Source organism: Oryctolagus cuniculus, chromosome 3 (genome assembly GCF_964237555.1).
Source record: "Oryctolagus cuniculus chromosome 3, mOryCun1.1, whole genome shotgun sequence".
Classification (NCBI taxonomy): domain Eukaryota; kingdom Metazoa; phylum Chordata; class Mammalia; order Lagomorpha; family Leporidae; genus Oryctolagus; species Oryctolagus cuniculus.
The window spans coordinates 67,077,027-67,103,419 of record NC_091434.1 but is presented as its reverse complement, the minus strand read 5'-3'; the positions used below and the strand labels follow the sequence as shown (position 1 = coordinate 67,103,419).

General features: G+C 39.4%; 1 protein-coding gene and 1 pseudogene across 4 annotated transcripts in view; one reads left to right on the top strand and one right to left on the bottom strand.

Annotated features, from left to right (window-relative positions):
- The window catches only part of OLA1 (Obg like ATPase 1), a 184,716-nt gene that overhangs the window by 9,918 nt on the left and 148,405 nt on the right, over window positions 1-26,393 (bottom strand). The gene's annotated exons all lie outside the window — the stretch shown is intronic.
- LOC100349746 (small ribosomal subunit protein uS3-like) lies at window positions 16,279-17,442 on the top strand (annotated as a pseudogene).

Genomic DNA, 26,393 nt, shown 5'->3' with positions numbered 1-26,393 from the left:
CAATCTCCATGTATGAATGTTAACAAATGTGTACGAGAGCCATCCATCCAATTGCTAGTGACCAAAATAAGGAGCTGAAGCCACATTTGATTCCCTCAAACTCTTAGGAGTGATGAATGCGACGAACAGCTGCTATTCGCTGTAGTTTCTCTCCTTGGCAATGATGCCAAAGCAAAGGAACAAAGCAGGACAACCAATTTTAAGACTAAAAGGGTGATGTTTTAAGAAACACTGGCAGGTTATAATTTGTTGTATTCTTTGGCAGAATGAGTTCTTTAATATTAAATCGCAAAAAAAAAAAAAAAGCCACAAATTTATCTTTAGTCTTTTAATCTGATCTTCTTTGCCTGACTTGAAATTCCAGATTCCAAAATTTGTTTTTATTAGGGTTAGTTTCCACTGCTAATAGTTCTTTTTCTAGTTCCTAATATTACCACTAAAATTTTAATTATTTCTTTTTCAAAACTACCGTCTCTTTTTCGGTAATATTTTACTCTTATTTAATGACTTCTTCATCTCTTTCAACATTAACTTCAGAGTTGCTTTCAGACTTTTTTTTTTTTTTTTTTACTTCTAGTTTCTTGAGTATAACCACCCGCCATGCCCCTATTTGTCACCTGCTGAAAACCTCTCTGAACTGCTGGCTCCTGTGTATGTGCTCTGTGTGTGTGTACAGTTGGTCATTTTGGCAGCAGTTTACCAGTTATGTTCCAAGGCAGTCTAGTGGTCCCCTGGGATGGGATGTGACTGTGGGCTAGTTTTGAGGTTGCTTCTTTCAGGGAGCGTTCTATGGAGGGTCCCAGGTTCTACATCAGCTTTTTTAAAAATTGATCATTTAAGGAATACAAATTTCATAAGTAAAACTTTAGGAATACAGTGATTCTTCCCACCATACCCGCTCTCCCACCCACACTCTCACCCCTCCTTCTCCTCTCTCTCCCCTTGCCAGTCCCATTTTCCATTAAGATTCATTTTCAATTAACTTTGTACACAGAAGACCAACTCTATACTAAGCAAAGATTTCAACAATTTGCACGCACACACACACACACAGGAACTGTCTGAGAACTAGTTTTACAGTTAACTCTCATAATACAACTCATTGAGGACAGAGGTCCTGCATGGGGACTTAGTGCACAGTGACTCCTGTGTTAACAATTAACACTCTTATGTATGATATCAGTGACCACCCAAGACTTTTGATATGACCTGCCTAGGCTACAGAAGCCTTTTGAGTCCACAAACTCCATCAGTATTTGGACAAGGCCATAAGCAAAGTAGAAGTTTTCTTCTCCCTTTAGAGAAGAGTGCATCCTTCTTTGATGGCCACTTCTTTCAGCTGGGGTCTCACTCACAGAGATCCTTCATGTAGAACAGCTTTTACCATAGTGTCTTGGCTTCCCATGCCTGAAATGCTCTCAAGGGCTTTTCAGCCAGACCAGTAAGCCTTAAGGGCTGATTCAGAGGTCAGAGTGCTACTTAAAGTGATTGTCATTCTATGAATCTGCTGTGTGGACCTATATCAGCTTTTTGTTTTCAGACTTAAAACATGTGTTTCTCCACTGGGCTATGGGCAATGCCTCTCACAGTGTAGGCCTTGTCCAGACAATAAGTTACCTCCCTTATCTGGAAGGGTGGCTATGGTTTGGACATGGTTCATCATCCCCCAGTGTGGTGGTATTATGAGGTGTGGCCAACGTTACAAGTTAAAGCAAATTAGGTCATGGGGGCATTGAGCTCAAAAAGTGCTGGTTTTGTGAGCCAGACACATGTTTCCACTAAGAAGCCACCTTCTATGTTGTGATGTGGTCAGAGTAGCCTCACCAGAGCTGAGGAGATGTAGCTGCCCAATCTTGAACAATTTCTAAACTTTCTGATGAGCTTAGTTGCAGCAGCTATATCTTGGAGCCCACATCTTGACCATTATTCCTATATGGACACTAAGGCCTCTAAACCACATACCAAACCAGTTTCACCCAAGGCCCATGCATTGTCAATTTTATTGTGTACTGTCATTGCATTTCTTTCTTGTTATTGAAAGCTACAGAGTGCCTTTTTTTGCCTTTAAGTCCTGTTGTATGTTCAAAAACGACTACACCACCATCAATGCCACCCATTTTTGGCTATTTTATTTGGTGTTTATATATATTAGGAACATGAAGAGAGCGTTTCACATTGGCTCAGTCTACTTTCTTAACAGGAAGCTCTCCATACTAGAGTTAAATCCTCATTTTACAGTGTTCTACTGCAACATTTTTCAAACTTTTTCTGCCCAATACCCACTGTAATACATTTTTTGCTTTGACTCAAACTACATTGTACAGATATATTATTTTCAGATACATATCCAAATTGAGACATGTTTCACAAACAATAGTTGGCTTTGCAAAGGGAAAATGGTACCATTTGACATTTTGCATAAACACCACATCCTTGAAATAGTTATCTCTAGCATGCTTTTGATAAGAACCTTCCAGAGTTCTTTCGTATATCTCAGGCACTTTGAGCCTTTCAACTCAAATTCTGATTGTATTTTTTGAGAATCCTTTAAAGATGGGTCAATCCAACACTAAAGCCAAGTTACACTAACATTTATGAATCTTTTTTGAGCATTAGAGCCTCTCAAATTTGCATTGTTCTATTTTGCAACAGTCAAGCATATATAAAGTCTTTTAAAAATGTAACATTGGGGCCAGCATAGTGTGCACAGGGTTAAGCTGTGACATCTCATATGGGCACCAGTTCAAGACCTGACTGTCCCACTTCTGATCCTACTAGTGCACCAGGGAAAGCAGCAGAGGATGGCCCAAGTGTTTGGGCCCCTGCACTCATGTGGGAGACCTGGATGAAGATCCTGGCTCTTGGATTTAGCCTGGCCCAGGCCAGACCATTGCTGCCATTTGGGTAATGAACCAGAAGATGGAAGATCTCTCTCTGATTCTCCCTCTCTCATTTAATAATAAATAAATAAATCTTTTTTTTTTTTTATTATTATTATTTTTTTTTTGACAGGCAGAGTGGACAGTGAGAGAGAGAGACAGAGAGAAAGGTCTTCCTTTGCCGTTGGTTCACCCTCCAATGGCTGCCGCGGCCGGCGCGCTGCGGCCGGCACACCGCGCTGATCCGATGGCAGGAGCCAGGAGCCAGGTGCTTTTCCTGGTCTCCCATGGGGTGCAGGGCCCAAGCACCTGGGCCATCCTCCACTGCACTCCCTGACCACAGCAGAGGGCTGGCCTGGAAGAGGGGCAACCGGGACAGAATCCGGTGCCCCAACCGGGACTAGAACCCGGTGTGCCGGCGCCGCTAGGCGGAGGATTAGCCTAGTGAGCCGCGGCGCCGGCCTAAATCTTTATATATATAAAAAGAAACATATGGTATTACTAGAGCCTCATATAAATCTTATGTTGTTTCTTGTGTAAACTTACATAGTTTCTTTCACTTTTTAAAAAATCAGCACTGACATCTTTCCTTTTTTTTTCTTTTAAAGATTCATTTATTTATTTGAACAGCAGTTACAGAGAGAGAGAGAGAGAGAGAGAGAGAGAGAGAGAGGTCTTCCAATTGCTGGTTCACTCCCCAAATGACTACAATGGCCAAGGTTGTTCCAGGTGGAAGCCAGGAGCTTCTTCCAGGTCTCCCATGTGGGTTCAGGGGCCCAAGCACCTGGGTCATCCTTTGCTGCCTTCCCAGGTGCATCAGCAGGGAGCTGGATCAGAAGTGGAGGAGCCAGGACTCGAACCTATGCCCATATGGGATGCTGGCCTTGAAGGTGACAGCTTTACCCACTATGCCACAACACCAGCCTCTGTATCTTGCTTCTGACTGTACATAACTTGTAGAAAGAATCAGAAGTCAACATAAGCACATACTACCACTTACACAAAGGAGGCCCCAAGGCTGGTTAATTCAGTGATGTAACATTATTCAATTAATGACATTGAGGAGTTGGCCTTTACTTGGCTAGCTTCTCTCATGTTGCCCATGGTGTAAGTATCCCATTAATCCAGGGGGCACTGCTACTAAACACTCAGCTCACTTCTATTCTTCTCCCTTGCAAGCTTACTTTGATTTCTGTTATAATTGCTCAGAGTCCTAAAGAATGACTTCAGGATATCACAGTTCTCTTTTCCATTTTCTAAGCATCATGACTGGAAATAAACATCAGTTCACAGTATTCTAAAAACAAAATGCATGACTCATGGAAAGTAATGGTGTGTTCTAAAGAAGACATGCGTTGTTTAATTGTTCCACAAACAATATAAAACTGAAATACATGTCACAAATAATGTTCTTTCAAAGTAAAAAAAATAGCTCTAGAAAATCTGGTGTGGTTCATTGTGACAAAGATATGAATATGAGATCTTAAGGCAAATGGGGTGAGGGGCATATGGGAACTCTGTATTGCCATCTCACAATTTATTTTTGTAAAATTAAAACCATTCTTAAACAAAATGTTAATAAATAAAATTACTAAAATGCACCTTTACTTTCATATTATTTCTTCTTGTAAACATTTGCTAACAGAAGTTATTAAGGAAGTTAGTGGTTAAAACCAAAAAACGAACAAACAAAAAACCAAAAACAACCAACAAACCTAAATTCTAGTCTAATTGATTAATGTATTGACATAGAATCTCTCTTCTAAAGAACACATCTTTGATAAATGTAAGACTTCAAATTTCAGTGTTGTGGTTTGACAGGAGGAAGTTGTGTGGAATGAAGATATATCATATCACTTGAATGTTTGTAAGAAATCCAATCTTAGGTTCTACCCCGAATCCGAATCTGCATTTTAACAAGATCCCCAGGAAATTCATATGTCTATTAAACTTTCAGAAGCACGGAATTAAAAAGACTTTGGAAATAATAGCACATTAACAGAAAGCATGACATCCAAGATAACTGTATTAGCAACATTTTCATCACTACAACAATTACATGAGAAGAACAAATCATGAAGAAAAAAAGGTTTGTTGTGGCTCATAGTTTTGGAGTTTGTAGTGTGAGATCAGGCATCCCCTTGGTCTGGAGTCTGACGAGGGCAGAGGCTGGCTATTGTGGAATGTGTAGGGAAGAGGGATCACTCCAGGAAGCAGAGGGGGACAGGGAGCACATCTGTCCACGTGGCCCCTCTTTTTAAAGCCATCATGACTCAATCATGAGCTCCACTTGGCAACCTGGTGCAATCCTTGTTCCAAAGCCCCACTTTCAAATACCGTGGCTACAGTTAGTTTCTATGCTCTCAGCACCGATCATGTAAGACATTGGGAGTTAAATGTCTGCAGAGTTGGGGAGCCAAATCATACTCAACCTATAACAATGACTATGTACACCAACTCTCAGCTAAGCAGATGGTGGCTGCCTATTCCACAGACATAGGAATAGAACAAGCATGTTGGACAAATTCCAGCTTACATTCCCCTGGTACAAAATCAGAGAAGGAAAAAGTCACCAAAATTTCAGCAAGTTAAGAAAAATATTTGTGGGGCCGGTGCTGTGGTGTAGGGGGTGAAGCCATCACCTTTAGTGCCAGCATCTCATGTGGGTACTGGCTTGAGTCCCAGCTGCTCCACTTCTGATCCAGCTCCCTGCTATGGCCTGGGAAAGCAGTAGAGAATGGCCCAGGTCCTTGGGCCCCTGTGCCCCCTTGGGAGATCTGGAAGAAGTTCCTGGCTCCTGGACCATTTTGGCCATCTGGGGAGTGAACCAGTGGATGAAAGACCTGTCTATATATTTCTCTCTACCTCTCTGTAACTCTGCAAAAGGAAGGAAGGAAGGAAGGAAGGAAGGGAGGGAGGGAGGGAGGGAAAGAAAGGAAGGGAGAGAGGGAGGGAGGGAGGGAGGGAGGGAGGGAAAGAAAGGGAGAGAGAGAGAGAGAGAGAGGAAGGAAGGAAGGAAGGAAGGAAGGAAGGAAGGAAGGAAGGAAGGAAGGAAGGAAGGAAGGAAGGAAAAAAAGAAACAACACATTTACTCTGAATCCTCTACAATGTCAAAGTTTCAGATCACAGTAAAAATTTATTTAGACAGAATTACTATGGTCAACTGGTTTTTTTTTTTTAAACTTTATAAGACATAATCATGTCTCTTTTATTCTAATAGAATTCAATATCTGGAGAAACATCTGTAGTGGTTTCCCTTCAGAGTTTAGATTATTTTGTTTAGATTTAATTTGAAAAAGAGAGAGAAAGATTGATCTTCCATTCTCTGGTTCAATCCCCCAATGCCTGTAATATCTAGGCCAAGCCAGAAGTCCAGAATGCAATCTAGGTCTCCCACATGAGTGGCAGGGACCCAACCATCCAAGTCAAAACCTGTTACCTAGCAGAATGCATACCAGCAGGAAGCTGGAACAGGGACCTGAGACAAACCCAAACCCAAGAACTCCAATATGGCATGTAGGAGCCCTAGGTAGTGACCTAGCCGCCGTGACAAATGCCTGCCCTTTGGAGTCAACAGAGAGGACTTTGTGAAGTCTGAAGTCATATCAAGTGGAAGAAATATGATCACAAATTGTTCCCTATTAGGACCTCACAGAACCACTGTCTGAAAAGTCACATTCATTTTGCAATCACTATAATAAGGCAGGGTGTATGTGTGTTTATGCACACACAAGTAAAGAAATAAACTCCAGAGAAATGGGCATTTCTTGTATAGCAAATGAAAATCAGATTTCACACTTTCTCTTTAAAAGATCAACCAAGTTTCTGACTACTGGTAAATGGAAGGCTATCACAAAACTAAAATAACAGATGTTATGGTAGGTAGACAACTTTAAAAGCAAGTTAGAAAACCTGGACTACAAGCCCAACATTTTGGGCTCTCTGTGACTTTGAGATTTCTTTAGTCCTCAATATGCTTTAGAAAAGAAAATATGTACAATTCATTTCTATGTGATGATTGTGTAATAACCATATGAAAACAATGTTTATGTTTAGCAAAAAGGTTTCATTTTTAAAAAAAGTTCTCTGCAATGAATGACCATATGGAAAGGAAACATCAGAGTAAATGCTCAGAGCTAGACATAGTGCTCCATTTTTCAGTTGGCGAACAGTTTCAAAGTGGGCATGTGAAACAGTTTTGGCTCAATGGAGACAACGAGGGGGTGGAAGAAGCCTGCTAGGGGCTTTAGGAAAAGGTTTCAAAAGGTGCCTTTAGCTCTTAAAAAGAAAAGAGAATCTGTTAGACATTATTGTGGCTCATAAAACTCTTGCAGCCATTCTGAGACTATGAGAATAGGAACAGGGGAGTGGGCATTTAGCCCAATGGCTAAGATGCTGGAGTCTCACTTCGGAGTACCTGGACTCAGGTTCCTGGCTCTGGTGCCTGACTCCAGATTCCTGTTAATGCAGATCCTGGAAGGAAGCAGTGACAGCTCAGGTAACTGGGTTCCTTCTGCCTACGTGGGAGACCTGAATTGCACCCCTAGCTCTTGGGCTTCAGCCTGGCCTAGCACTGGTTACTGCAAGCATTTGGAGAGTGAACCAGCAGACGGGAGCATTCTGTCTGTTTCTCAAATAAATAATTTTTTGTGTGTGAACAGAGAACATTAGTGAGGAAAACCTTTATTTATTTTTTTAGGGAAGATAATCTTTTAAAAGAATCATTTATTGAATTGAAAGGCAGAGTGACATAGATGGAGGGAAAGAGAGAGCGAGACAGACTTCCGTCCACTGGTTTACTCCCCAAATGCCTGAAACAGCCAGGTTTAGAACATGTTAAAGCCAAGAGCCCAGAACTGCTTCCAGGTCTTGCATGTGGGTAGCAGGAACCCAAGTACTTGGGCCATCACCTGCTGAGTTCTCAAGTGCATTAACAGGAAGTTGAATTGCAAGCAAGGAGTAGCTAGGATTTGAACCAGGTACTCTGATATGGGATGTAAGTATCCCAAGTGGTGGCTTAACTCTAACCCCACTGCACCACAACACCCACTCCAAAACCATTTCATTCTTGATGAAATCACACTGGAACATTGGATTAACCAATCCATGAAAAAAAAATACATTGAGTCTTATTATGTATAGGAATTGTCTTTGCTATTTGTAGCTGAAAGCATCCTAATACTGATAATGACATTTTGGGGGTTATTCTCACTTGATTGTAGCTCCTCTTAACTAGTATAACTCCAATTTGTTAAGGCACATTTTTTTCTAAAGCTGTCCCTGAGTTCCCAAATTGGTAGGCACTACGACCACATTCTGCTGGACACTATAAATTGCCTGGCACACAGTGGATGGTCAGGTTTTTCTCTGTATAGGTCTGAATTGGGTAGAAAGAGTTTTACCTAATATAAGCTGACCATCCTTAAATCAGAAAATTTAAACCTAAAACACCATACAATCTGAAACTTATGAATGTTATGACATGTTATGCATGTTATGACACGTTATGACAGAAGACTTTTTGAGCACAGAACATGACATTCATGTCAAGTCAGATTTTCAAGCATTTTGGGTTTTCAAGTTAGGGATGAAAATCTGCAAAATTTATCAAATATTCTAAAATCCAAACAACTTCAAAAGTTGAAACACTTCTGGTCCTGAGCACTTCAGATAAGGGATATTCAATCTGTAACCCGCTGCATGACTCCAGTTGGTTATTTAAAATCTCTTAGCTTTAATTTACCCATTTGTAAATAGATCTTTACTAGTAGTTTTTGACTCTAATGGATTTCCCAACATGGCAGGAGGAGAGAGGGTAGAAGAACAATGGGGGAACGAATGGTGAGGCTTTGGACCCTTCACTCTTGTATTTCAAACAGAGTGGTTTCATTTTTTAAAAAAAGACTTAATTTATTTGAAAGAGTGACAGAGAGTGGGACACACACACACACACACACACACAATCTTCTATCCACTGGCTCACTCCCCCGATGCCAACAACAGCGCAGGCTGGACCAAGCCAAAGGCAGGAGCCAGGAACTCCATCAGGGTCTCCCACATGGGTGGCAGGAGTTGTCATTGCTGCCTCCCAGGGTCTGCCCTAGCAGAAGCTGGATCAGAGCATGGAGCAGGGGCCAGCATTGTGGCGTAGTAGGTAAAGATGCCATCTGCAGTGCCGGCATCCCATATGGGCGCCGGTTTGAGTCCTGGCTGCTCCACTTCCAATCCAGCTCTCTGCTATGGCCTGGGAAAAGCAGTAGAAGATGGCCCAAGTCCTTGGCACCCTGCACCTGCATGGGAGATCAGGAAGAGGTTCCTGGTTCCTGGCTCCGGATCAGCACAGTTCCGGCCACTGTGGCCAACTGAGGAGTCAACCATGAAGCAGCTCAGACTTGAACCAATCACTCTGATATGAAATGTGGGCATCCCAAGTGGCAGCTACATCCACTGTGCTACAACATCTACTCCTACTTTATTTTTATATGTTGGTCTTCTGCAGGAGAATTCACTGTAAGGCAGAGTTTTGTTATTTGTAAGCACTCTGAAGTTCACTCACTGAATGGGCCTCTTCAGATGGAAAATTCTATCACTTTATGGCATATGCCAGAAATTGAACAACTACAAGTGCTAAAATCTTCAGGCACTTCATTCAGACCTCTCCCTAAAAGCTACTTTCCAACAGCTTTTTACAAAACAGCCTCTACCTTCCCATTCTCTCACTCTTTTCCTTTACCTTGACTCATTTTTCTTCACAGCACTTACTACATTACATACTTCATGTTCACTGTTTCCACACAGCACAGGTTGACCCTATTGCCTAGTTCCTAGAACAAGGAATTTTTTGAATATTTTGTTCACTGCAGGATCTCTAGCACCATCTATATAATAGTCTGGCATAAGCAGATGCTCAATGAATGTTGGGTGGATCAATGAATATGAATTAATTCAGTTGAAATTTACTCTAAAAATATGAAGTAAAAAAGAACATTCAAAAACATATGTGACCCTTACAGACCCTATCTACCTGTGTTTTGCCAAACTCAACATTTAGAAAACAATAAGCTATAGTTACCTTGGCTACTGGAGTCCACCTGTTTTTGAACTAGAATGGTGAGTGGAAAATCACAACAGAACCTACGAGGAGTATACTTAATGGCAGTAAGGCTACAAACAAAAATTCATTGTACAGTTGTATTCATTTTCCAGTTGTATCTATGACATGAACTACTACAATTCATCTCTAAACCATCAAACTACTAACATCTCAAGGTTCACTGTGAATGTATCAAAATGAGTACCTCCAACTTTTAGATGTTCTCTGAATCTCAGGCTGTTTACCTCTTTCACTCTTTTCTACTCCATCTCAAGGTTACCAAGTTAAGATTTGTGTTCTTGCTATGTGGCCCCTAGCAGGGTACATTTTTGAGATTTTAGAGTAGCATTTCTCAAAATATAGCTTGTGGGTAACCTGTGGATCCATCACTTTACCAAAAACCCTGAATTTATAATCTCTGGATGTGGGAAATTACACATAACCATTGTTAACATTTTGCACTCAGATTCCTGAGAGTCACTATTTTGAACACATACCAACTTTTTGTAGTGCTACATTCTGGTCTTAAACATTATACATAGAAATATTCTGTAATTACAGTTATCTTGAGGTTTGAAGTCAATATTTGTATCTTGAGACTATGAAATTTTGTTAGCTGTAAGAAAATTTCCCAACTATGTTATGAACCTATACACAAGATAAAAATATTTCTGGCCAAGTGGCCCCAGGATAAACTCTCTCTTTTCTGATTTTGTTCAAAAACAATAATACCAGGTTGATGCAATCTATAATCAAAACATAAATTTATCTGGAAAGCCACAAATCTTGATTTAACATTAACAGACATTATTTTACACGAATGTACTGTATCAGACATGGGACTTCCATATCCAGACTATGAAAAAAGAGACGCAGAGAAGATAATGCCAATGTGTAGGGCAGAGAGAGCATGTGCCGCAGTATGTGCATCATAGCTATAGTATGCTAAAGAAACAACATAAAAATGATGAAAACATCAATACCTAGTGTTTTGGAAATTGGCCGAAATTTATGCAGGGCTTAGAGATGATAAAAAACCAGACCTGAGATAGAAATATACTTAACAAAGTAAGTGTAAGACTTGTACAAGGACAACTACAAAGCAATATTGAAAGAAATTAAAGACCTAAGTAAATGGAAAGACATCCTGTGTTAGAAATTTGGAAGATTTAATATTGTGAAAATGGCAATATCACCCCAACTGTACTACAGATTCAATACAATCCATATGAAAATCCTGGCTACTTTTTTTTTTTTTTGCAGAAATTGATAAGCAGATCTGAAAATTTGTATGAAAAGTGCAAGGACCAAGAATAGCCAAAACAATCTTAAAAAAGAACAAAGTTGTGAGACTCACCCTTCCTGCTTTTAAAACTTATCTTTTTGGGATCCTTTCAATTCTCTTGGATGACTACTCATAAGTGAGACTATGGGATCATAAGGTAATTCTGTTCAGCCTTTTGAGGAACCACCAAACTGTTTTCCACAGTAGCTCCACTATTTTACATTCCCATCAATGCACAGGATTGGGATTTTTCCACATCTCTGTCAGCACTTGTTATTTGCTGTTTTTTTGATAGTGGACATGCTAATGGCTGTGAGATAACACATCACTGTAGTTTTGCTTTGTATTTCTCTAGGATTAGTGATGTTGAGTATCTGTTCATAAGCCTGTTGGTCATTTGTATATCTTATTAGGAGGAATGTCTTTTCAAGTCCTCTATCCACTTTTTAATTGAATTGTTTTGTTGTTGAATTTATGGTTGTTTTTTAACAAGGTACCAAAATAATTCAATGGGTAAAAAAATGGTGCTTAAACAATTGGATATTCACACATAAAAGTTAAAATGGGCCAAAGATCTAAATGTGTTAAAAATCTAAAATTTAAGGCTGGCGCCATGGCTCACTTGGTTAATCCTCTGCCTGCAGCGCTGGCATCCCATGTGGGTGCCAGTTCTAGTCCCGGTTGCTCCTCTTCTGGTCCAGCTCTCTGCTGTGGCCCAGGAAGGCAGTGGAGGATGGCTCAGGTGCTTGGGCCCCTGCACCTGCATAGGAGACCCGGAGGAAGCACCTGGCTCCTGGCTTCAAATCGGCATAGCTCCAGCTGTAGCGGCCATTTTGGGGGTGACCCAACAGAAGGAAGACCTTTCTCTCTGTCTGTCTGTCTCTCTCTCACTGTAACTCTGTCAAATAAATTTTAAAAAATTAAAAAAAAAAAATCTAAAATTTTGTGTACCAGAAAACATTATCAAGAAAGTGAAAAGATAATCCACAAAATGGGAGGAAATATTTGGAAATCATATATCTGATAGAATGCCAGCATCCAGAACTTTTAGAGAACTCTTACAACTTAAGAACAAAAAGAAATTAAAGGATTTGGAGACATTTTTTCTCTGGAGGATATACAAATGACAATAACATATGAAAAGATACTAGTCATTATCAGAATGAAAATCAAATACCACAACTAGATACACATGCAATCAAAATGGTTATATTAGAAAGACAATGATAGGTGGCAAACCACACCAACAAGTATTATTCAGTCACAAAAAGAAATAAAATTCTGAGGAATGCTTAAACATGGATGATCATTAAAAACATTATGCCAAGTAAAAGAAACATGCAAAAGGCTACATACTATAAGACTAAATTTATATAAAATAGCCTCAACAGGCAAATTCACAAAGATAGAAATCCATAGAGATAGCTTAGTGATTACCAGGGCCCAGTTAGAGGCAATGAGTGCTTGTTACAGAGCATGGGCTTCCTTTCCTAGTGGTGAAAATGTTCTGGAGTTAGTGATGATGGTAATGCAACACGGTGAATATACTAAAAGCCACTCAACTGTGCTCTTTAAAAGAGAGAATTTTATGTATGTGAATTGTATCTTAAGAAAAAAAAAAACCTAAAACTAAACTGAGAAATAATCTAGAGATAAAAAACAGAAATGTTGATATTACGCACATTATTATCCTATAATGTCCGATCTTCTTGTGGAGACAGGGCAGGACAATAGAAAAACCAGAGGTTTTAGAGCAGGAGAAGCATCAATTCAAATTGCAGCTCCTTTGCGCACTAGCAATAAGGTCCTGGGAAAGCCATTTAAGCATCTCAAGCCTCAGTTTAATCACCTATAACAAAAATAATACCTGCTCTCACAGGTTGGTGTTAGGATTAAAGTGCCTTGAATACAGGAGGTCTTTAAATGTGACTCCAGTTTTGGTCATCTCCTGACGGTTACTGGGTCATTCTCAATAGTTACTGTAGAGTTAAAAAATACTGTGAAATGACCTGGGAGTAAAGAATGGTGGCTCTTTAAAAAAATCAGGTCTCCATTTCTGAGAGGAACTCTTGCCTCAGTGAATATTTACAGATAGGGAGGTAACGGGAAAGGAAAGAAGTCAAACCTAAATATGTATGAAGCAACCTTTTGTATTAATGGCATTATGCTAGATCCTGAGGATGCATCTCTGAAAAAGTAGTGCAGAGACTGGGGAAAGAAATAGTCAACAAATTATTGCAAGGGAGAGTGGAGTGCAGTGCCCCAGGCATAATGGTGGGTGCTTCCCACACCCAGTCTCAATATAAGATTTTGGCTTCATTAAAATGAGGAAATTTTTATCTTTTCAATTATATACTTATTTAGTACAAACAAGAAAAGCAGGAAAGGAAAGGTTTGTGTTCAAAAGAGCTGGAATTTTGTGGGGCTAGTGAGAAAGCAAGAAATTCCTGAGGAAAAGACTGATGCAGGCGTGAGCAGCACCAGAAGCCACCTGCAGGGACACCCTCTCCTGAGGGACCTTGTTGTAAAAGTTGTTCTTAATGTAGCCCCTGGAGGGTGCATTCTTATTCTGACAAGATCCATGATCCCATTTATCCACTGTGGGGTATAAGTGAGTTTCACATAGGAGCAGACACAGAAAGGTACAAAATCAAGGCAGTCACTATAAAAGAGGGAAAGTCACTTCTTCTGTGGTTTTGGAGAAAAGGAATCTGAGATAGAGGAGGAACAAGAAGTGCTATAATGGAGTGTGGCTCTTCCCCAAACTTATAAAGTTACAAGAAGGGACACAGAACAATTCCTATTAACAAGTATTTCCAGAGAAGCTAAATGGAAACATGTTAGATAACAGATGAGATATCTTGAAAAAAAAAAAAATGTGCACAACCTATGGCAAAATTTTCAGGTGCTTCTGAAAGATTTATTCTCTCTTCCACTGAACTCTGTAGTTGGTTTCATAGCTTGCAGCTTGTCCTAGCAATTGGTAATGAGCCAGAAAATATTTTACTGAAAAAAAATTGTATGTAGGGTAGATATTTGGCCTAGTGGTTAAGACACCTGTGTCCCATATCAGAGTACCTGAATTTGATCTCCAGCTCCAATTTCTGACTCTAGCCTTGTGTTAATGCAGACCCTCAGACACAGTGGTGATAGTCAAGTAGCTGGGCCCCTGCTACCCATGTGGAAAACCTGGATTGAGTTTCTGGCTCCTGGTTTCAGCTTGGTCCAACCCAGACTGTTGCAGTCATTTGGGGATGAATCAACAGATGGGAACTAGCAAGTGCTCCCCCCCAAATAATTATGTACATTTAAAAAATTAAAATAAATACACTGCATGCAAAATGGAACTTTTATTTTAATTAAAGTGGTCTTATAATTAAAGGACTCCCTCAGGCAATCTGTTTGCAAAGGAGGCAGAACATAGGAAATTTACAGAACACTGGGACCAGACAAAGGGTCCTGGGTACAATATGGAACTTTCTAAAGTCTGTTTCTCACCTACAACTGAAGAGAATAACAGTACCTTCTTCATATGGCCATTGTAAATATTAAATAATAAAGTATATGTAAAATGCTTAGCATGGTATTTCATACAAGGTAAGTGCTCAACATGTATTAGCTACTATTATTATTTATTAAATGAAGAAACAACTACTCAAGGTTCAGACCACAATTTCCTTTTTTTTCTTTATTTTTTATTCTTATTTGAAAGGCAGAGTTAAAGAGAAGAGGAGGAGGAGGAGGAGAGGACGGAGGGAGGGGGAGAGAGAGGGAAAGAGGGAGAGAGAGAGAAAGATCTTATATCATCAGTTGGTTCACTCCCTAAAAGGCTGCAATGCCCTAAAAGGCTGCACAGGGAGCCTGGTGCTTCCTCTGGGTCTTCCATGTAGGTGCCCAAGTACTTGGGTCATCTTCTGCTGCTTTCCTAGGGGCATCATCAGGGAGTTGGATGGGAAGTGGAGCAGCAGGGACTTGAACCTACACCCATATGGGATGCCAGCATCACAGGTGGAGGCTTAACTTGCTATGCCACAATGCTGGCACCCAGACCACATTTTTTAAACAAAATTATGTTATATTTACCTGTGATCTGCATATTAATCAGATTTATCTGAGAAGCCAGGTCTAAGTATTAGTCAATTCACTGACATTTCTTTTCTTCCTTTTCCTCCTTATATTGTTCGATGTATAGAAAAAGGGCAAAGTTTGTTACTCATTAAAAATCAATGCTGATTAATATTCCTGCAGTTTCCAAGAAGGGGCAAAGAACCATTTAGGATTACAAATATCACACAAGAAATGTACCAGTAAGGTAGACCAGTATAACTATAGCTATTCTAGGAATCAAGACACTTGGCTCTGGGTATGAAGAGCAGTCTCAAACACACCAGATTCATCCACACCACACTGGGAGAGATAAAAATCAACCAAACACTTATTTCTTTGTTCCCTCCTCCAGTGAAAGTGTCTCTCTACTATCCTGGCAAACTGCCTGTTACTGTTTTCAAATAAATCAATTCACTAACAAAAAAAAATTTTATTAATGACATACCACAGCTAAATGAAGACTCTTGAGTGGTTATTGTTTTGTTGTACTATGAGATTTCTGCCCTTAGCATACATCAAAATAATTATAAATGGGAAATCAAATTCTTTTTTTTTTAAATATTTTATTTACTTGAAAGGCAGAGTTACAGAGAGAGGGAGAAACAGAGATCTTCTGTTTGCTGGTTCACTCCCAAAATGGCTGAATGGCTGGGGCTGGGTCAGATCAAAGCCAGGATCCAGGAATTCCATCCAGATCTTCCATGTGGGTACAGGGGCCCATGTACTTGGCCGTTCTCCACTGCTTTCCTAGGATCATTAGCAGTGAGCTGGATAGGAAGTGGAACAGCCAGGACTTGAAGTACCACTCACATGGGATGCTGGCATTACAGGTGGCTTTGGCTTAACCAAGGTGCCACAACACTGGCCCCTGGGAAATCAACTTGTATACAACTGACTTAAGCCTACTTTTAATTTTGTTCAAAGTGGAGATTCAAGTTTTCATCTTCTAATAATCAGCCTCAAAGTCATTAAATGGCCTTTCAGCCGTGCACGGCGGCAAGATGGCAGTGCAAATTTCCAAGAGGAAGTTTGTTGCTAACGGCATCTTCAAAGCTGAGCTGAATGAGTCTCCCCCAGCAACTGGCTGAAAACGGCTACTCTGGAGTTGAGGATCAAGTTACACCAACCAGGACAGAAATCATTATCTTAGTCACCAGGGTACAGAATGTTCTCATTGAGAAGGGTCAGCAAATTGGTGAATTGACTGCAGTCGTTCAGAGGTTTGGCTTCCCAGAGGGCAGCATACAGCTTTACCTTGAAAAGGTAGCCACAGGCCGGCGCCGCGGCTCACTAGGCTAATCCTCTGCCTAGCGGCGCTGGCACACCGGGTTCTAGTCCCGGTTGGGGCGCCGGATTCTGTCCCGGTTGCCCCTCTTCCAGGCCAGCTCTCTGCTGTGGCCAGGGAGTGCAGTGGAGGATGGCCCAGGTGCTTGGGCCCTGCACCCCATGGGAGACCAGGAAAAGCACCTGGCTCCTGGCTCCTGCCATCGGATCAGCGCGGTGCACCGGCCACAGCGCGCCAGCCGCGGCGGCCATTGGAGGGTGAACCAACGGCAAAGGAAGACCTTTCTCTCTGTCTCTCTCTCTCACTGTCCACTCTGCATGTCAAAAAAAAAAAAAAAAAAAAAAAAGAAAAGAAAAGAAAAGAAAAGGTAGCCACAAGGGGTCTGTGTGTCATCACCCAGGCAGAGAGTCTGTGTTACAAACTCCTAGGAGGGCTTGCTGTATGGAGAGCCTGCTATGGTATGCTGTGGTTCATCATGGAGAGCAGAGGTAAGGGCTGCAAGGTTGTGGTGTCCAGGAAGCTCTGAGAACAGAAGGTAAATCCATGAAGTCTGTGTGACTCTGTTGACACTGCAGTGCGTCATGTGCTACTCAGACAGGGTGTGTTAGGCATCAAGGTGAAGATCATGCTGCTCTGGGACCCAAGTCATAAGACTGACCCAAAGAAGCACCTGCCTGTTCATGTGAGTATTGGGGAACTTAATGATGAGATCCTGACCACCACCCCTATCTCAGAGCAGAAGTGAGGGAAGCCAGAGCCACCTGCCATGGCCCAGCCAGTCCCCACAGCTTAACAGGGTCTCCTTGGCAGCTGTACAGAGTCTGGATGTTACTTTGTAAAGATCTTTAATAAAAATCTTGTACAAAGAAAAGTCATTAAATGTAACTTACTTTTTCATTGTAATCAAATAAATTAACATAAAAATAAAGATGGAAACAACAGTAATGGGACAGGCATTGTGACACTGAGTTAAGCCCCTACTTATTGGAGTACTAGTTTGAGTTTCACCTATTCAGCCTTCAAACCAGTTCCTTGTTAGTGCACCTGGGAGGCCGGGAATGGAGACTCAAGCACTTCGGTTCTTGGTTCTTGGTTCTTGCCACCTCTGTGGGAGATCCAGATGGGGTTTCTGGCTACTGGCTTCAGCCTGGCCCATGCCTGGGCCACTATGCCCATTTGGAGAGTGAACCAGTGGATGGAAGATATCTTCTGCCCCAACTCTGTTATTCTGCCTTTCAAATAAATAGAATAAATAAATCTTAAAAACAAGCAAACAAACCAACAGTAACGCCCAGTGTTGGCTGAGGTTAAGGCAAATGCTCTTTCTTCAATGACTGCATAGAAACTCATTGTACTTTGTTTAAAAAAGTGAAATAATCAAAATAAAAAACTTTGGGGAACATGGTAAATAAATATCAATATAGTAATATATCATCCCATGATTAGAAACAGTATTATAAAATTTGTGGAATGGGGACCAGCGCTGTGGCGCAGTGGGTTAACACCCTGGCCTGAAGCGCTGGCATCCCATATGGGCGCCAGTTTGAGACCTGGCTGTTCCTCTTCCGATCCAGCTCTCTGCTATGGCCTGGGAAAGCAGTAGAAGATGGCCCAGATCCTTGGGCCCCTGCACCTGCATGGGAGACCCAGAGGAGGCTCCTGGCTCCTGGCTTCAGATCTGAGCAGCTCTGGCCGTTGCAGCCAATTGGGGAGTGAACCAGTGGATGGAAGACCTCTCTTTCTCTCTCTCTCTGCCTCTCCTCTTTCTGTGTAACGCTGACTTTCTAATAAATAAATAAATTTTAAAAAAATTGTGGAGAAAAAATAGTGAATAGAGAATATAGATTCATCCCAGAAGTATTTATTTATTAAATAAATACTCACTGTCTGTCAGATACTATGCTACCTAAGTGCTGAGCTGGTAGCAATAAATGAAGACTGACACTGTTTTTGTCTCCATAAAGATACAGGTCTGCTTGTTGATCTTTCTAGTTCGTTCATTCTCTCTCTTGCTCTCGCTCCCCCCCCCCCAACATCTGTATACATCTGACAGGAAACAAGAATCTATTGATAGTTTTTGTAAATTATTTTTTATTGAGGTAAAATCAACAAAGAATTAAAATGCACATACCTTACATGTTCATCTTGATGAATTTTGAAAATTTTATGCACACATTACCATTATCCGCAAAAAAGACATGCAACATTTCCATTTTCATATCCCCAGAAAGTTCCCTTTACCCCTTTCTAGTCAATCCTCACCTCCTCTCTATGTTGCTCCATGGATTTTATTGGTAAAATGCATGACTTCCATAGTCATACTACAATTTATTTGCCCATTTGTTTCCAGTTCTGGGCTATTACACTATCACAAGGAAGTTTGCTATTAAAATTTTTGTATAATAATATATAGACATGTTTTCATTTCTTTTGAGTAAATATTCAAAGTTAGAACTTCAGGATCCTAATGTAGATAGATGTATGCTTAACTTAAAAAAAAATCTGCCAGCTCTTCAAAGTGTTTGGGCAGATTCGTCCTGCTTCTCTGTCTACATTCAGTAGTGTGAGTTATTTTGATTTTAGCCATTCTAATGAGTATTAAAAGAATATTTAATTACAGTTTTAATTTGCCTTTCCATGATGACTAAAATGTGCCATGCACCAACATGTTTATTCATGTTCTCTCTTTTGCAAAGTGTATAAGCCCTTTGCTCACCTTTAAAGCTAAATACATTTATCTTTATACTACTCCTGTGAGGTGATTTTATTTTATTTTCATGTATGGTAATTTTAAACACACACTCTGAGTACAAGTTCTCTGCCAGATATATGTACTGTGAATGGCCTTTTCCAGTAGGGATGGTCTCCACTTTCTTAATGCTGTTTTTTGATGACCAGAGGTTTCTCATATGAGGCCCATTTTCCCCGCTTGTAGAGTTAGTACCTTTTGTGACTGACCCAGGAGCTCTTTTCATAATTTAAGCTGTGAAGCTGTTCTCCTATATTTCATCAAAGGATTGTAGAATGAGAAGAAGGCAGAGCTAAGACACTTAAAATGAAATCAGAATGAACTTTAGATAGCAAGTTCAGGAGGCCACTACCTAACTCAAACGTGAAGAGAGAAGGTTTTAGACTTGGTTGATGAACAGTGTAATTGAAGAGAAAGGGAAGAACAAAGCCCAGGTTTCCAAGAAAATAAGATGAAATTTGGTGATTAAACAAATACAGTACACAAAAGAAAAAACGTGGGGCTGGCACTGTGGCAAGAGGGTCAAGCCACCACCTGTGGTGCCAGCATCCCATATAGCATCCCTCACTCCTTTTAACTCTTTCTTCCTCATTTTCTTTTTTTTTTTTTTAAAGATTTTATTTATTTATTTATTTGAAAGGCAGAAATACAGAGAGAGAAGGTGAGAGTGAGAGTGAGAGTGAGAGAGATATTTTCCATCTGCTGGTTCACTCCCCAAGTGGTCGTAATGGCCAGAGTTGGGCCAGGCTGAAGGGAGCCAGGAGCTTCGTCCAGGTTTCCCACCTGGGCTCAGGTGCCCAAGCACCTGGGCCATCCTATACTGTTCTCCCAGTTGCACCAGCAGGGAGCTGGATCAGAAGTGGAACAATCAGGACTTGAACCATTGCCCATATGCAATGCTGGCACTACAGGTGGCGGCTTAACCCTCTATACCATAGCACTGGCCCCTGTAACTCTTTCAAATAAGTGAATTAATTAATTAATTTTAAAAAACAAAAATAAAAAATATGTAAAAATAGTTTGGAAAACTTAAGCCTAAATGATTCAGAGAGTATTGATGTTACTGATAGGATAGGAAATTCTGAAAGTAGATTCCCCTGTGGATATTATATTAAAAAAGTAGGAAGTTTAGTGTAGATGGAGATTCTTTCTTGTTGACAGGAACAATGAATTCTGAGAGGGGCAAAGAGGGACACTAAAGCTGTAGACTTATGAATCATTAGCAGACAGCAGAGCTTCTCAAAGTAGCATACATGAACCAGCAGAGTGGAAGTGAAAGGCTAGGAATCAGCACTGTGGCACAGCAGGTGAAACTGCTGCCTGCAACACCAGCATCTCATATGAGCACCAGTTCAGGTCCTGGCTGCTGCATTTCTTATCCTGCCCTCCGTTAATGTGCCTGGGAAAGCAGTGGGAGAGGGCCCAAGTGGGAGACCTGGATGGAGTTCCAGGCTCCTGGATTTGACCTAGCCCAGCCCCAGCAATTATGGCTATTTGGGATGTAAATCAACAGATGGAAATTCTCTGTGTCTCTCCCTCTCTCTCTGTAGTTCTGCCTTTCAAATAAAATCTTAAACAAAAAAAAAAAAAAAAAAAAAAAAAAAAAAAGGCTAGAGAGAGAGAAACATAGAGATAAGTACATAGTGTAGAAGTGCCCTTTCATCCATTACAGACTTCTTCCTACTCCCATCCCCAAAATGGAGCCATGTTGTCTTGAGGAAGAATATTATTCATGTTTTATTTGTCATACTAGCTATCTTGTGAGAAACATCTGCAAAGCAATAACAAAGGATTGTTGCTAGAAGACATTGCTTGTGATGCCATCATCCCATATCAGATGACCCATCTGAGTCCTGGCTGCTCCACTTCCAATACAGTTCCCTGCTAATGCACCTGGGAAACACTGGATGACTCAAGTACGAGAGTTCTTGCCACCCATGTGAAAGACGCAGAGTTCCATGCTCCTGTCTTCAGCCTGGCCCAGCTTTGGCTACTGTGGCCATCTGGGAAGTGAGCCAGCAGATGGAAGATCTCTCTGGCTCTTTCTCTCTGTTGTTCTTCCTTTCAAATAAATCTTAAAGATATGACATTTCTTTGAAGGAAAAATAGACAAGCATTTCACATCGTAATATGTAACTTCATTTAACAGTTGTATAGTTTCTGCTCTTTCTACTATATAATGACTTTATTTTCAAAAACTCAAGTTATAGGTTGAGCTTTCCTTTTCAAATGAAATTTACTTATTTGTACACAGAAAACTGCTGAACTTTTCTGCTGCTCTGGGGATTAGCTGTAGGACCCCAATACCAAAATCCAAGGACACTCAAGTCCCTAATGCAAAACAGCGTAGTATTTGTATAGAACCTGCCCACATCTCCCATATATTTTAACTCATCTTTTCATTATTTACAATACCTAATGCAATGTAAATAGTTATTAAACTCTGTTGTTTAGGGAATAATGACAAGGAAAAAAAAGTCTGTACATGTTCAGTACAGGTGCATTTAAAAAAATGTTTCAAAGCTATGGTTAGCAGAATGTGTAGATATAGAACCTGAGAACACTATACAAGTATATACTTTCAAGGAGGAATGAACGAAATGAGCTGTAGTACAAAAGGGGGGGGGTGTCAAAAGAGTGGAAAAATAATATCATGTTTACATACCACTGGGAAACAGCAACTAGGTGAGAAAAACTGATTATGTAGGAGAGGAGAGAGGGAAATACTTCAGTAGAAGAATGGGGCTATACAACTACATGTCCAGCAACAGAAGGCCTGTTTTGGTTAAGCATAACCTGGGGCTGGCAAATCATTACATACATTTGGGGGAGGGGAGATAAGGTCTGCAAACAGAATGGTTTTTACATTTTTGAATGATTTCTTTAAAAACAAAAGAAGAAGAATATTTTATGCTAATGAAATTCACTCAAATTTCAGTGTCCATAAATGACATTTTATTGGAACAATGACTTGTCTATTTGTTCCCATACTGTCTTTGCTGCTTGCCATATTACAATGGCAAAGTTAAGTAACTGCAACACGGATTGTGCAGTCCTCAAAGCCGAAAATATTTACTATTTAACCTGTTACAGAAAACCTTTGCTGATGCCTGGCATGGACAGCTCATCCATCTGTGCTCTGAATCAAAGGTGTATCTAAGCAGAACACACTGACATCAAACGATCAAGATATTTCATTAATGAAGACTAAAAGTCAGTGCTGAAACAAAGGGTTAGATAAATTCAATGGATTTCATCCAGCCAGCTATTTGATCAATCAACAATATTTACTGAGGCCATTGCCAAGTACTGGAGATATAAAACAAACAAGACAGGCATGTTCCTTATTCTCATGGAATTTGAATTCCCATGAGATGAAAAACAGGAGATGAACATGTGAGGTTATATAGCTTGTGATAAGGACTGCAAGGAAATACACATGATACTGAGACAGAGAACAAAAGAGAGTCTGGGGCATCACCCTAGATAAGGTAGTTTTGAGGAGGCACTAGGCAACCACAGTGGGGGACAATTAAATAGTCTTAGATTTCCAGGGATGTAAAAACAGGCAAGGATGGAGAAATTTATATATTCCAAGTAGCATATGCATGGGCTACTTTCCTGATGAATTTTCCAAAGTATTTTTACTACAAAGTACACAAAATATAATTATATAATGGTCCAAATGGTTCAGAAACAAAATACAAATTAAAAAAAAAAAAAACCCAAACACTGTATAATTACTTAATTACCCGAGGGACAGGAGTGATTACAGAAAGCCATTTCCGCTTATCAGGTATATACAGTAACGGTTATTTTTTTTTTCCATGAGGGAGAAACATCCCACACAATGTGAGTTTTATGGGATATTGGCAAAAGAAAACATGCCAACAAAAGCACAAATGGTAGGCACTGCTTAAACCAAAAAAGAAAAAAAAAGCTTTTCCTACTTCTCTGTACTAAGAACACATTACTACAATGAAATATCAAAAATGATCAGAAGAGGGTAAATAATACTAGAAACAATAGAATGTTCTTGGGTTATAGTTCATACATAGCTAATGCAGCATAACATAGCAGTCGAAGCTTGATAAATGATAAGCTATGAACTTTGGGAAAGAGCTGGTATCATTTGGTTCTTAATACAATGTCCTCCTTGGCACACACCAAGACAACTATTTAAAATGTGACCTGTCCATTCTGTGGATTGGCTAGGTAGTTTGTTCCATGTCTTAAAGTAATTTTTATTATCATGTCTCTAGAGTACAACCAACTTTCTACTTAAAATTCAAGCAGGTTGAAGAAGCACAAAATAAACTATTCAGTAATTTTTTAGATATTTAAAAAACTAAGCAATTTAGTTTATTTCTTCTTATGAAAATGATGAAATATATGATTTTCAACCATTTGAAGAGCCAGAAACAGGTCCATCAAAATGTAAGGTACAATTCAATATAATGATTCATAGTGTCTCTAATAGAAAGATTCAGCAGTTCTCAATCGAGACCTTTATTCTTTCTCTGAATAAATGATGCCTGAAATTTTTATTCTTGTTCTAATGGAATTTCAATGGCCTTCACTGCAAATCTACTGGAAATTTTTGCATATTAAGTGGAAAAAATTAAATGATGTTAACCACATTTTAATGTGATTAAGGCTGACAGGGTCATTATTTCTGCTAATCACTCAGTTTAAAAAGCTCAAACAAAACTTTATAACAGACAAGGTTTTTAATTTTATGTATATCTCATTGAAATTAAAAAAAAAAAAAACTGTGGAAGAAAAAGAAGAGAAAAAACCATACTACAGTCCTTGACAAAACCGATGAGTAGTTCCTACAATTTGCAGATGGGTTTCATTATACTTAATCTGGTGATGTAAAAACAAAAATGCAAAACAATCTTACACTGCACATGCTCCTCTGGTTTCTTTCCTTTTAAACACGAAGAGGGCAAGAAAATGTACTTTGTAGAATTTTGAGTTCTGTGTTTCCTATTTGCTGCTAAATGGAAACAAATATAGTTTTTTCTTTAGATCTTACAGCAAACTAAAAACAGAATTAATGCATAATACCGCCTCAAACAGTTCTTCAGTGTTCTAGCTTTTAGATTAATCTATGCCATACAACTATGAATATTTCAAATATATCAGGATAAACTAAGACTCTTCACTGATAAAAATCTCAAAAAAGAATGACACTAATTGCTATCAAAAATACGAATTCTAATGATTAGCAGTACTTATAATTTGTCTTTACTGTTTTCTGATAAGATATTTTGCTCACTGGTTCTTCTAAGCTAAAAGCTTAATATTAATTGTTTTAAGTTCACAGATGTATTTGAGATAATTATGGTGCTTTAGTTGCAAAAAAATTTTTAAAGGTACAGCATTGCAATATTATTGCAGCAAAAATGAGTAAGAAATTAGTCAAGCATCTTCTCTTAATTATCTAAGTATTTCAATATTTTCCACAAAAAAAACCAAAATTAGGCTAGGTACATATACACAACCATGCAAGAATGAATCAAATACCTCATTGCCTCATTTTGTTGACTGTAAACTACTTAACCAATACTGATTGTTGAAAATTATTTTTATCTTTCAGCTACTAAAATGATCATTTAAAACAATGAAGTAAAGACTGCAATTCATTTTGACACACGAAGGTAATATGACTATTCCTAATCTAGTAGTTGTAGTTTATACAGAAACAAAATTAATTAGCTTTTAGAAAAATATGACGAGCAAGTGATTTTTGTAAAGAAACACACACCTGAAGGTCAGACAGTCTAATTCATATAGACTCACCCCAATCTAGTAAACTAAAACCAAATTCATTCACTAAAAACAAAACATCTCATACATAAAAAAGATTAAGTAAATATACTTTGCATTGTAGTTTCCTAAAGCAGTAAGAAACTATGATCATTGCAAATAATCGTCAAAGTAACAATTATAAAACTTAAGCTACAGGTGCAGTACCTTTATCCCAAAACCAATCATCCTTTTCATGGCAAATTACTCAATTGCATGCAAATAGATAAATGAGTTTACCTCACAGATCACAATCTAAGCAGCTAACAAAAGCAGAGCACCTGGCCATAAACAAGTCCTTTGAAATGCAATTTAGTACTAACGTTTGAGAAACTGCTGTTCTGCTTTCATATTAAAAATCATAGCCAAACTCCTTTTCAGCAAGACACTCAGCCTTTTGTGAAGAGAAAGTAATTAGAGTCTGTAGTAGATTATATAAATATCAAGAAAAGATGTCAATATTAATGCTCCATTGTGGCCATAATCTTTGGTGTCCATAGAAAGAATTAATATCGCTGAACTTTTTTTTTTAGTGTGATGCTATGCACTGGTGCATCAACTAATAACTCTCCAGAATTTCTATGCTCATCTAAAAAGAGTCCCTGCTGAATGTTCTAATGCATCTTATTGTGAATCTTCAGCAAATAAAACTTCATGTATGAGCTCATGATGTGCTTTGCTGCCAGAAAGTCACAGACTCTGTGGGAAGCTCTTTATCTTCCCAGCAGTCAGTTCTCTGAGAACATCAGTGCAGCTACTGTAGTTACCTGTAGATTACTTGTATTTTCTCACATCTGTGTCCAGCAATCTAAACCATGATGATAAAGGGTCATTAGGTTTTGAGTGAGGAAGGGGATGGACTAGACAATTTGCTCTGATAAGCTCCTTGTTGGGAGCTCCAGTTTAGAATGTGAAATGCCAGATATGTACAGCTTTACACTAAAAGGAAAAAAGAATTTCACTTTTCTGCACTAACAATTAAAAATGATGCACTTTAATGTCTCACTATAGCCTACGGATTCACATTGCATTTGGAGGCTTTATAATTAAAAGTACTTAAGAGAAATAATTTTCTGCTTGTAAAATGGACGTCCACGCTCTATTAGCCACAACGAATTCAGGTACAATTACTAAGATAACTGCTGTTTGGAGCACAGCAAAGCAATTTCCCACAGTGGGAC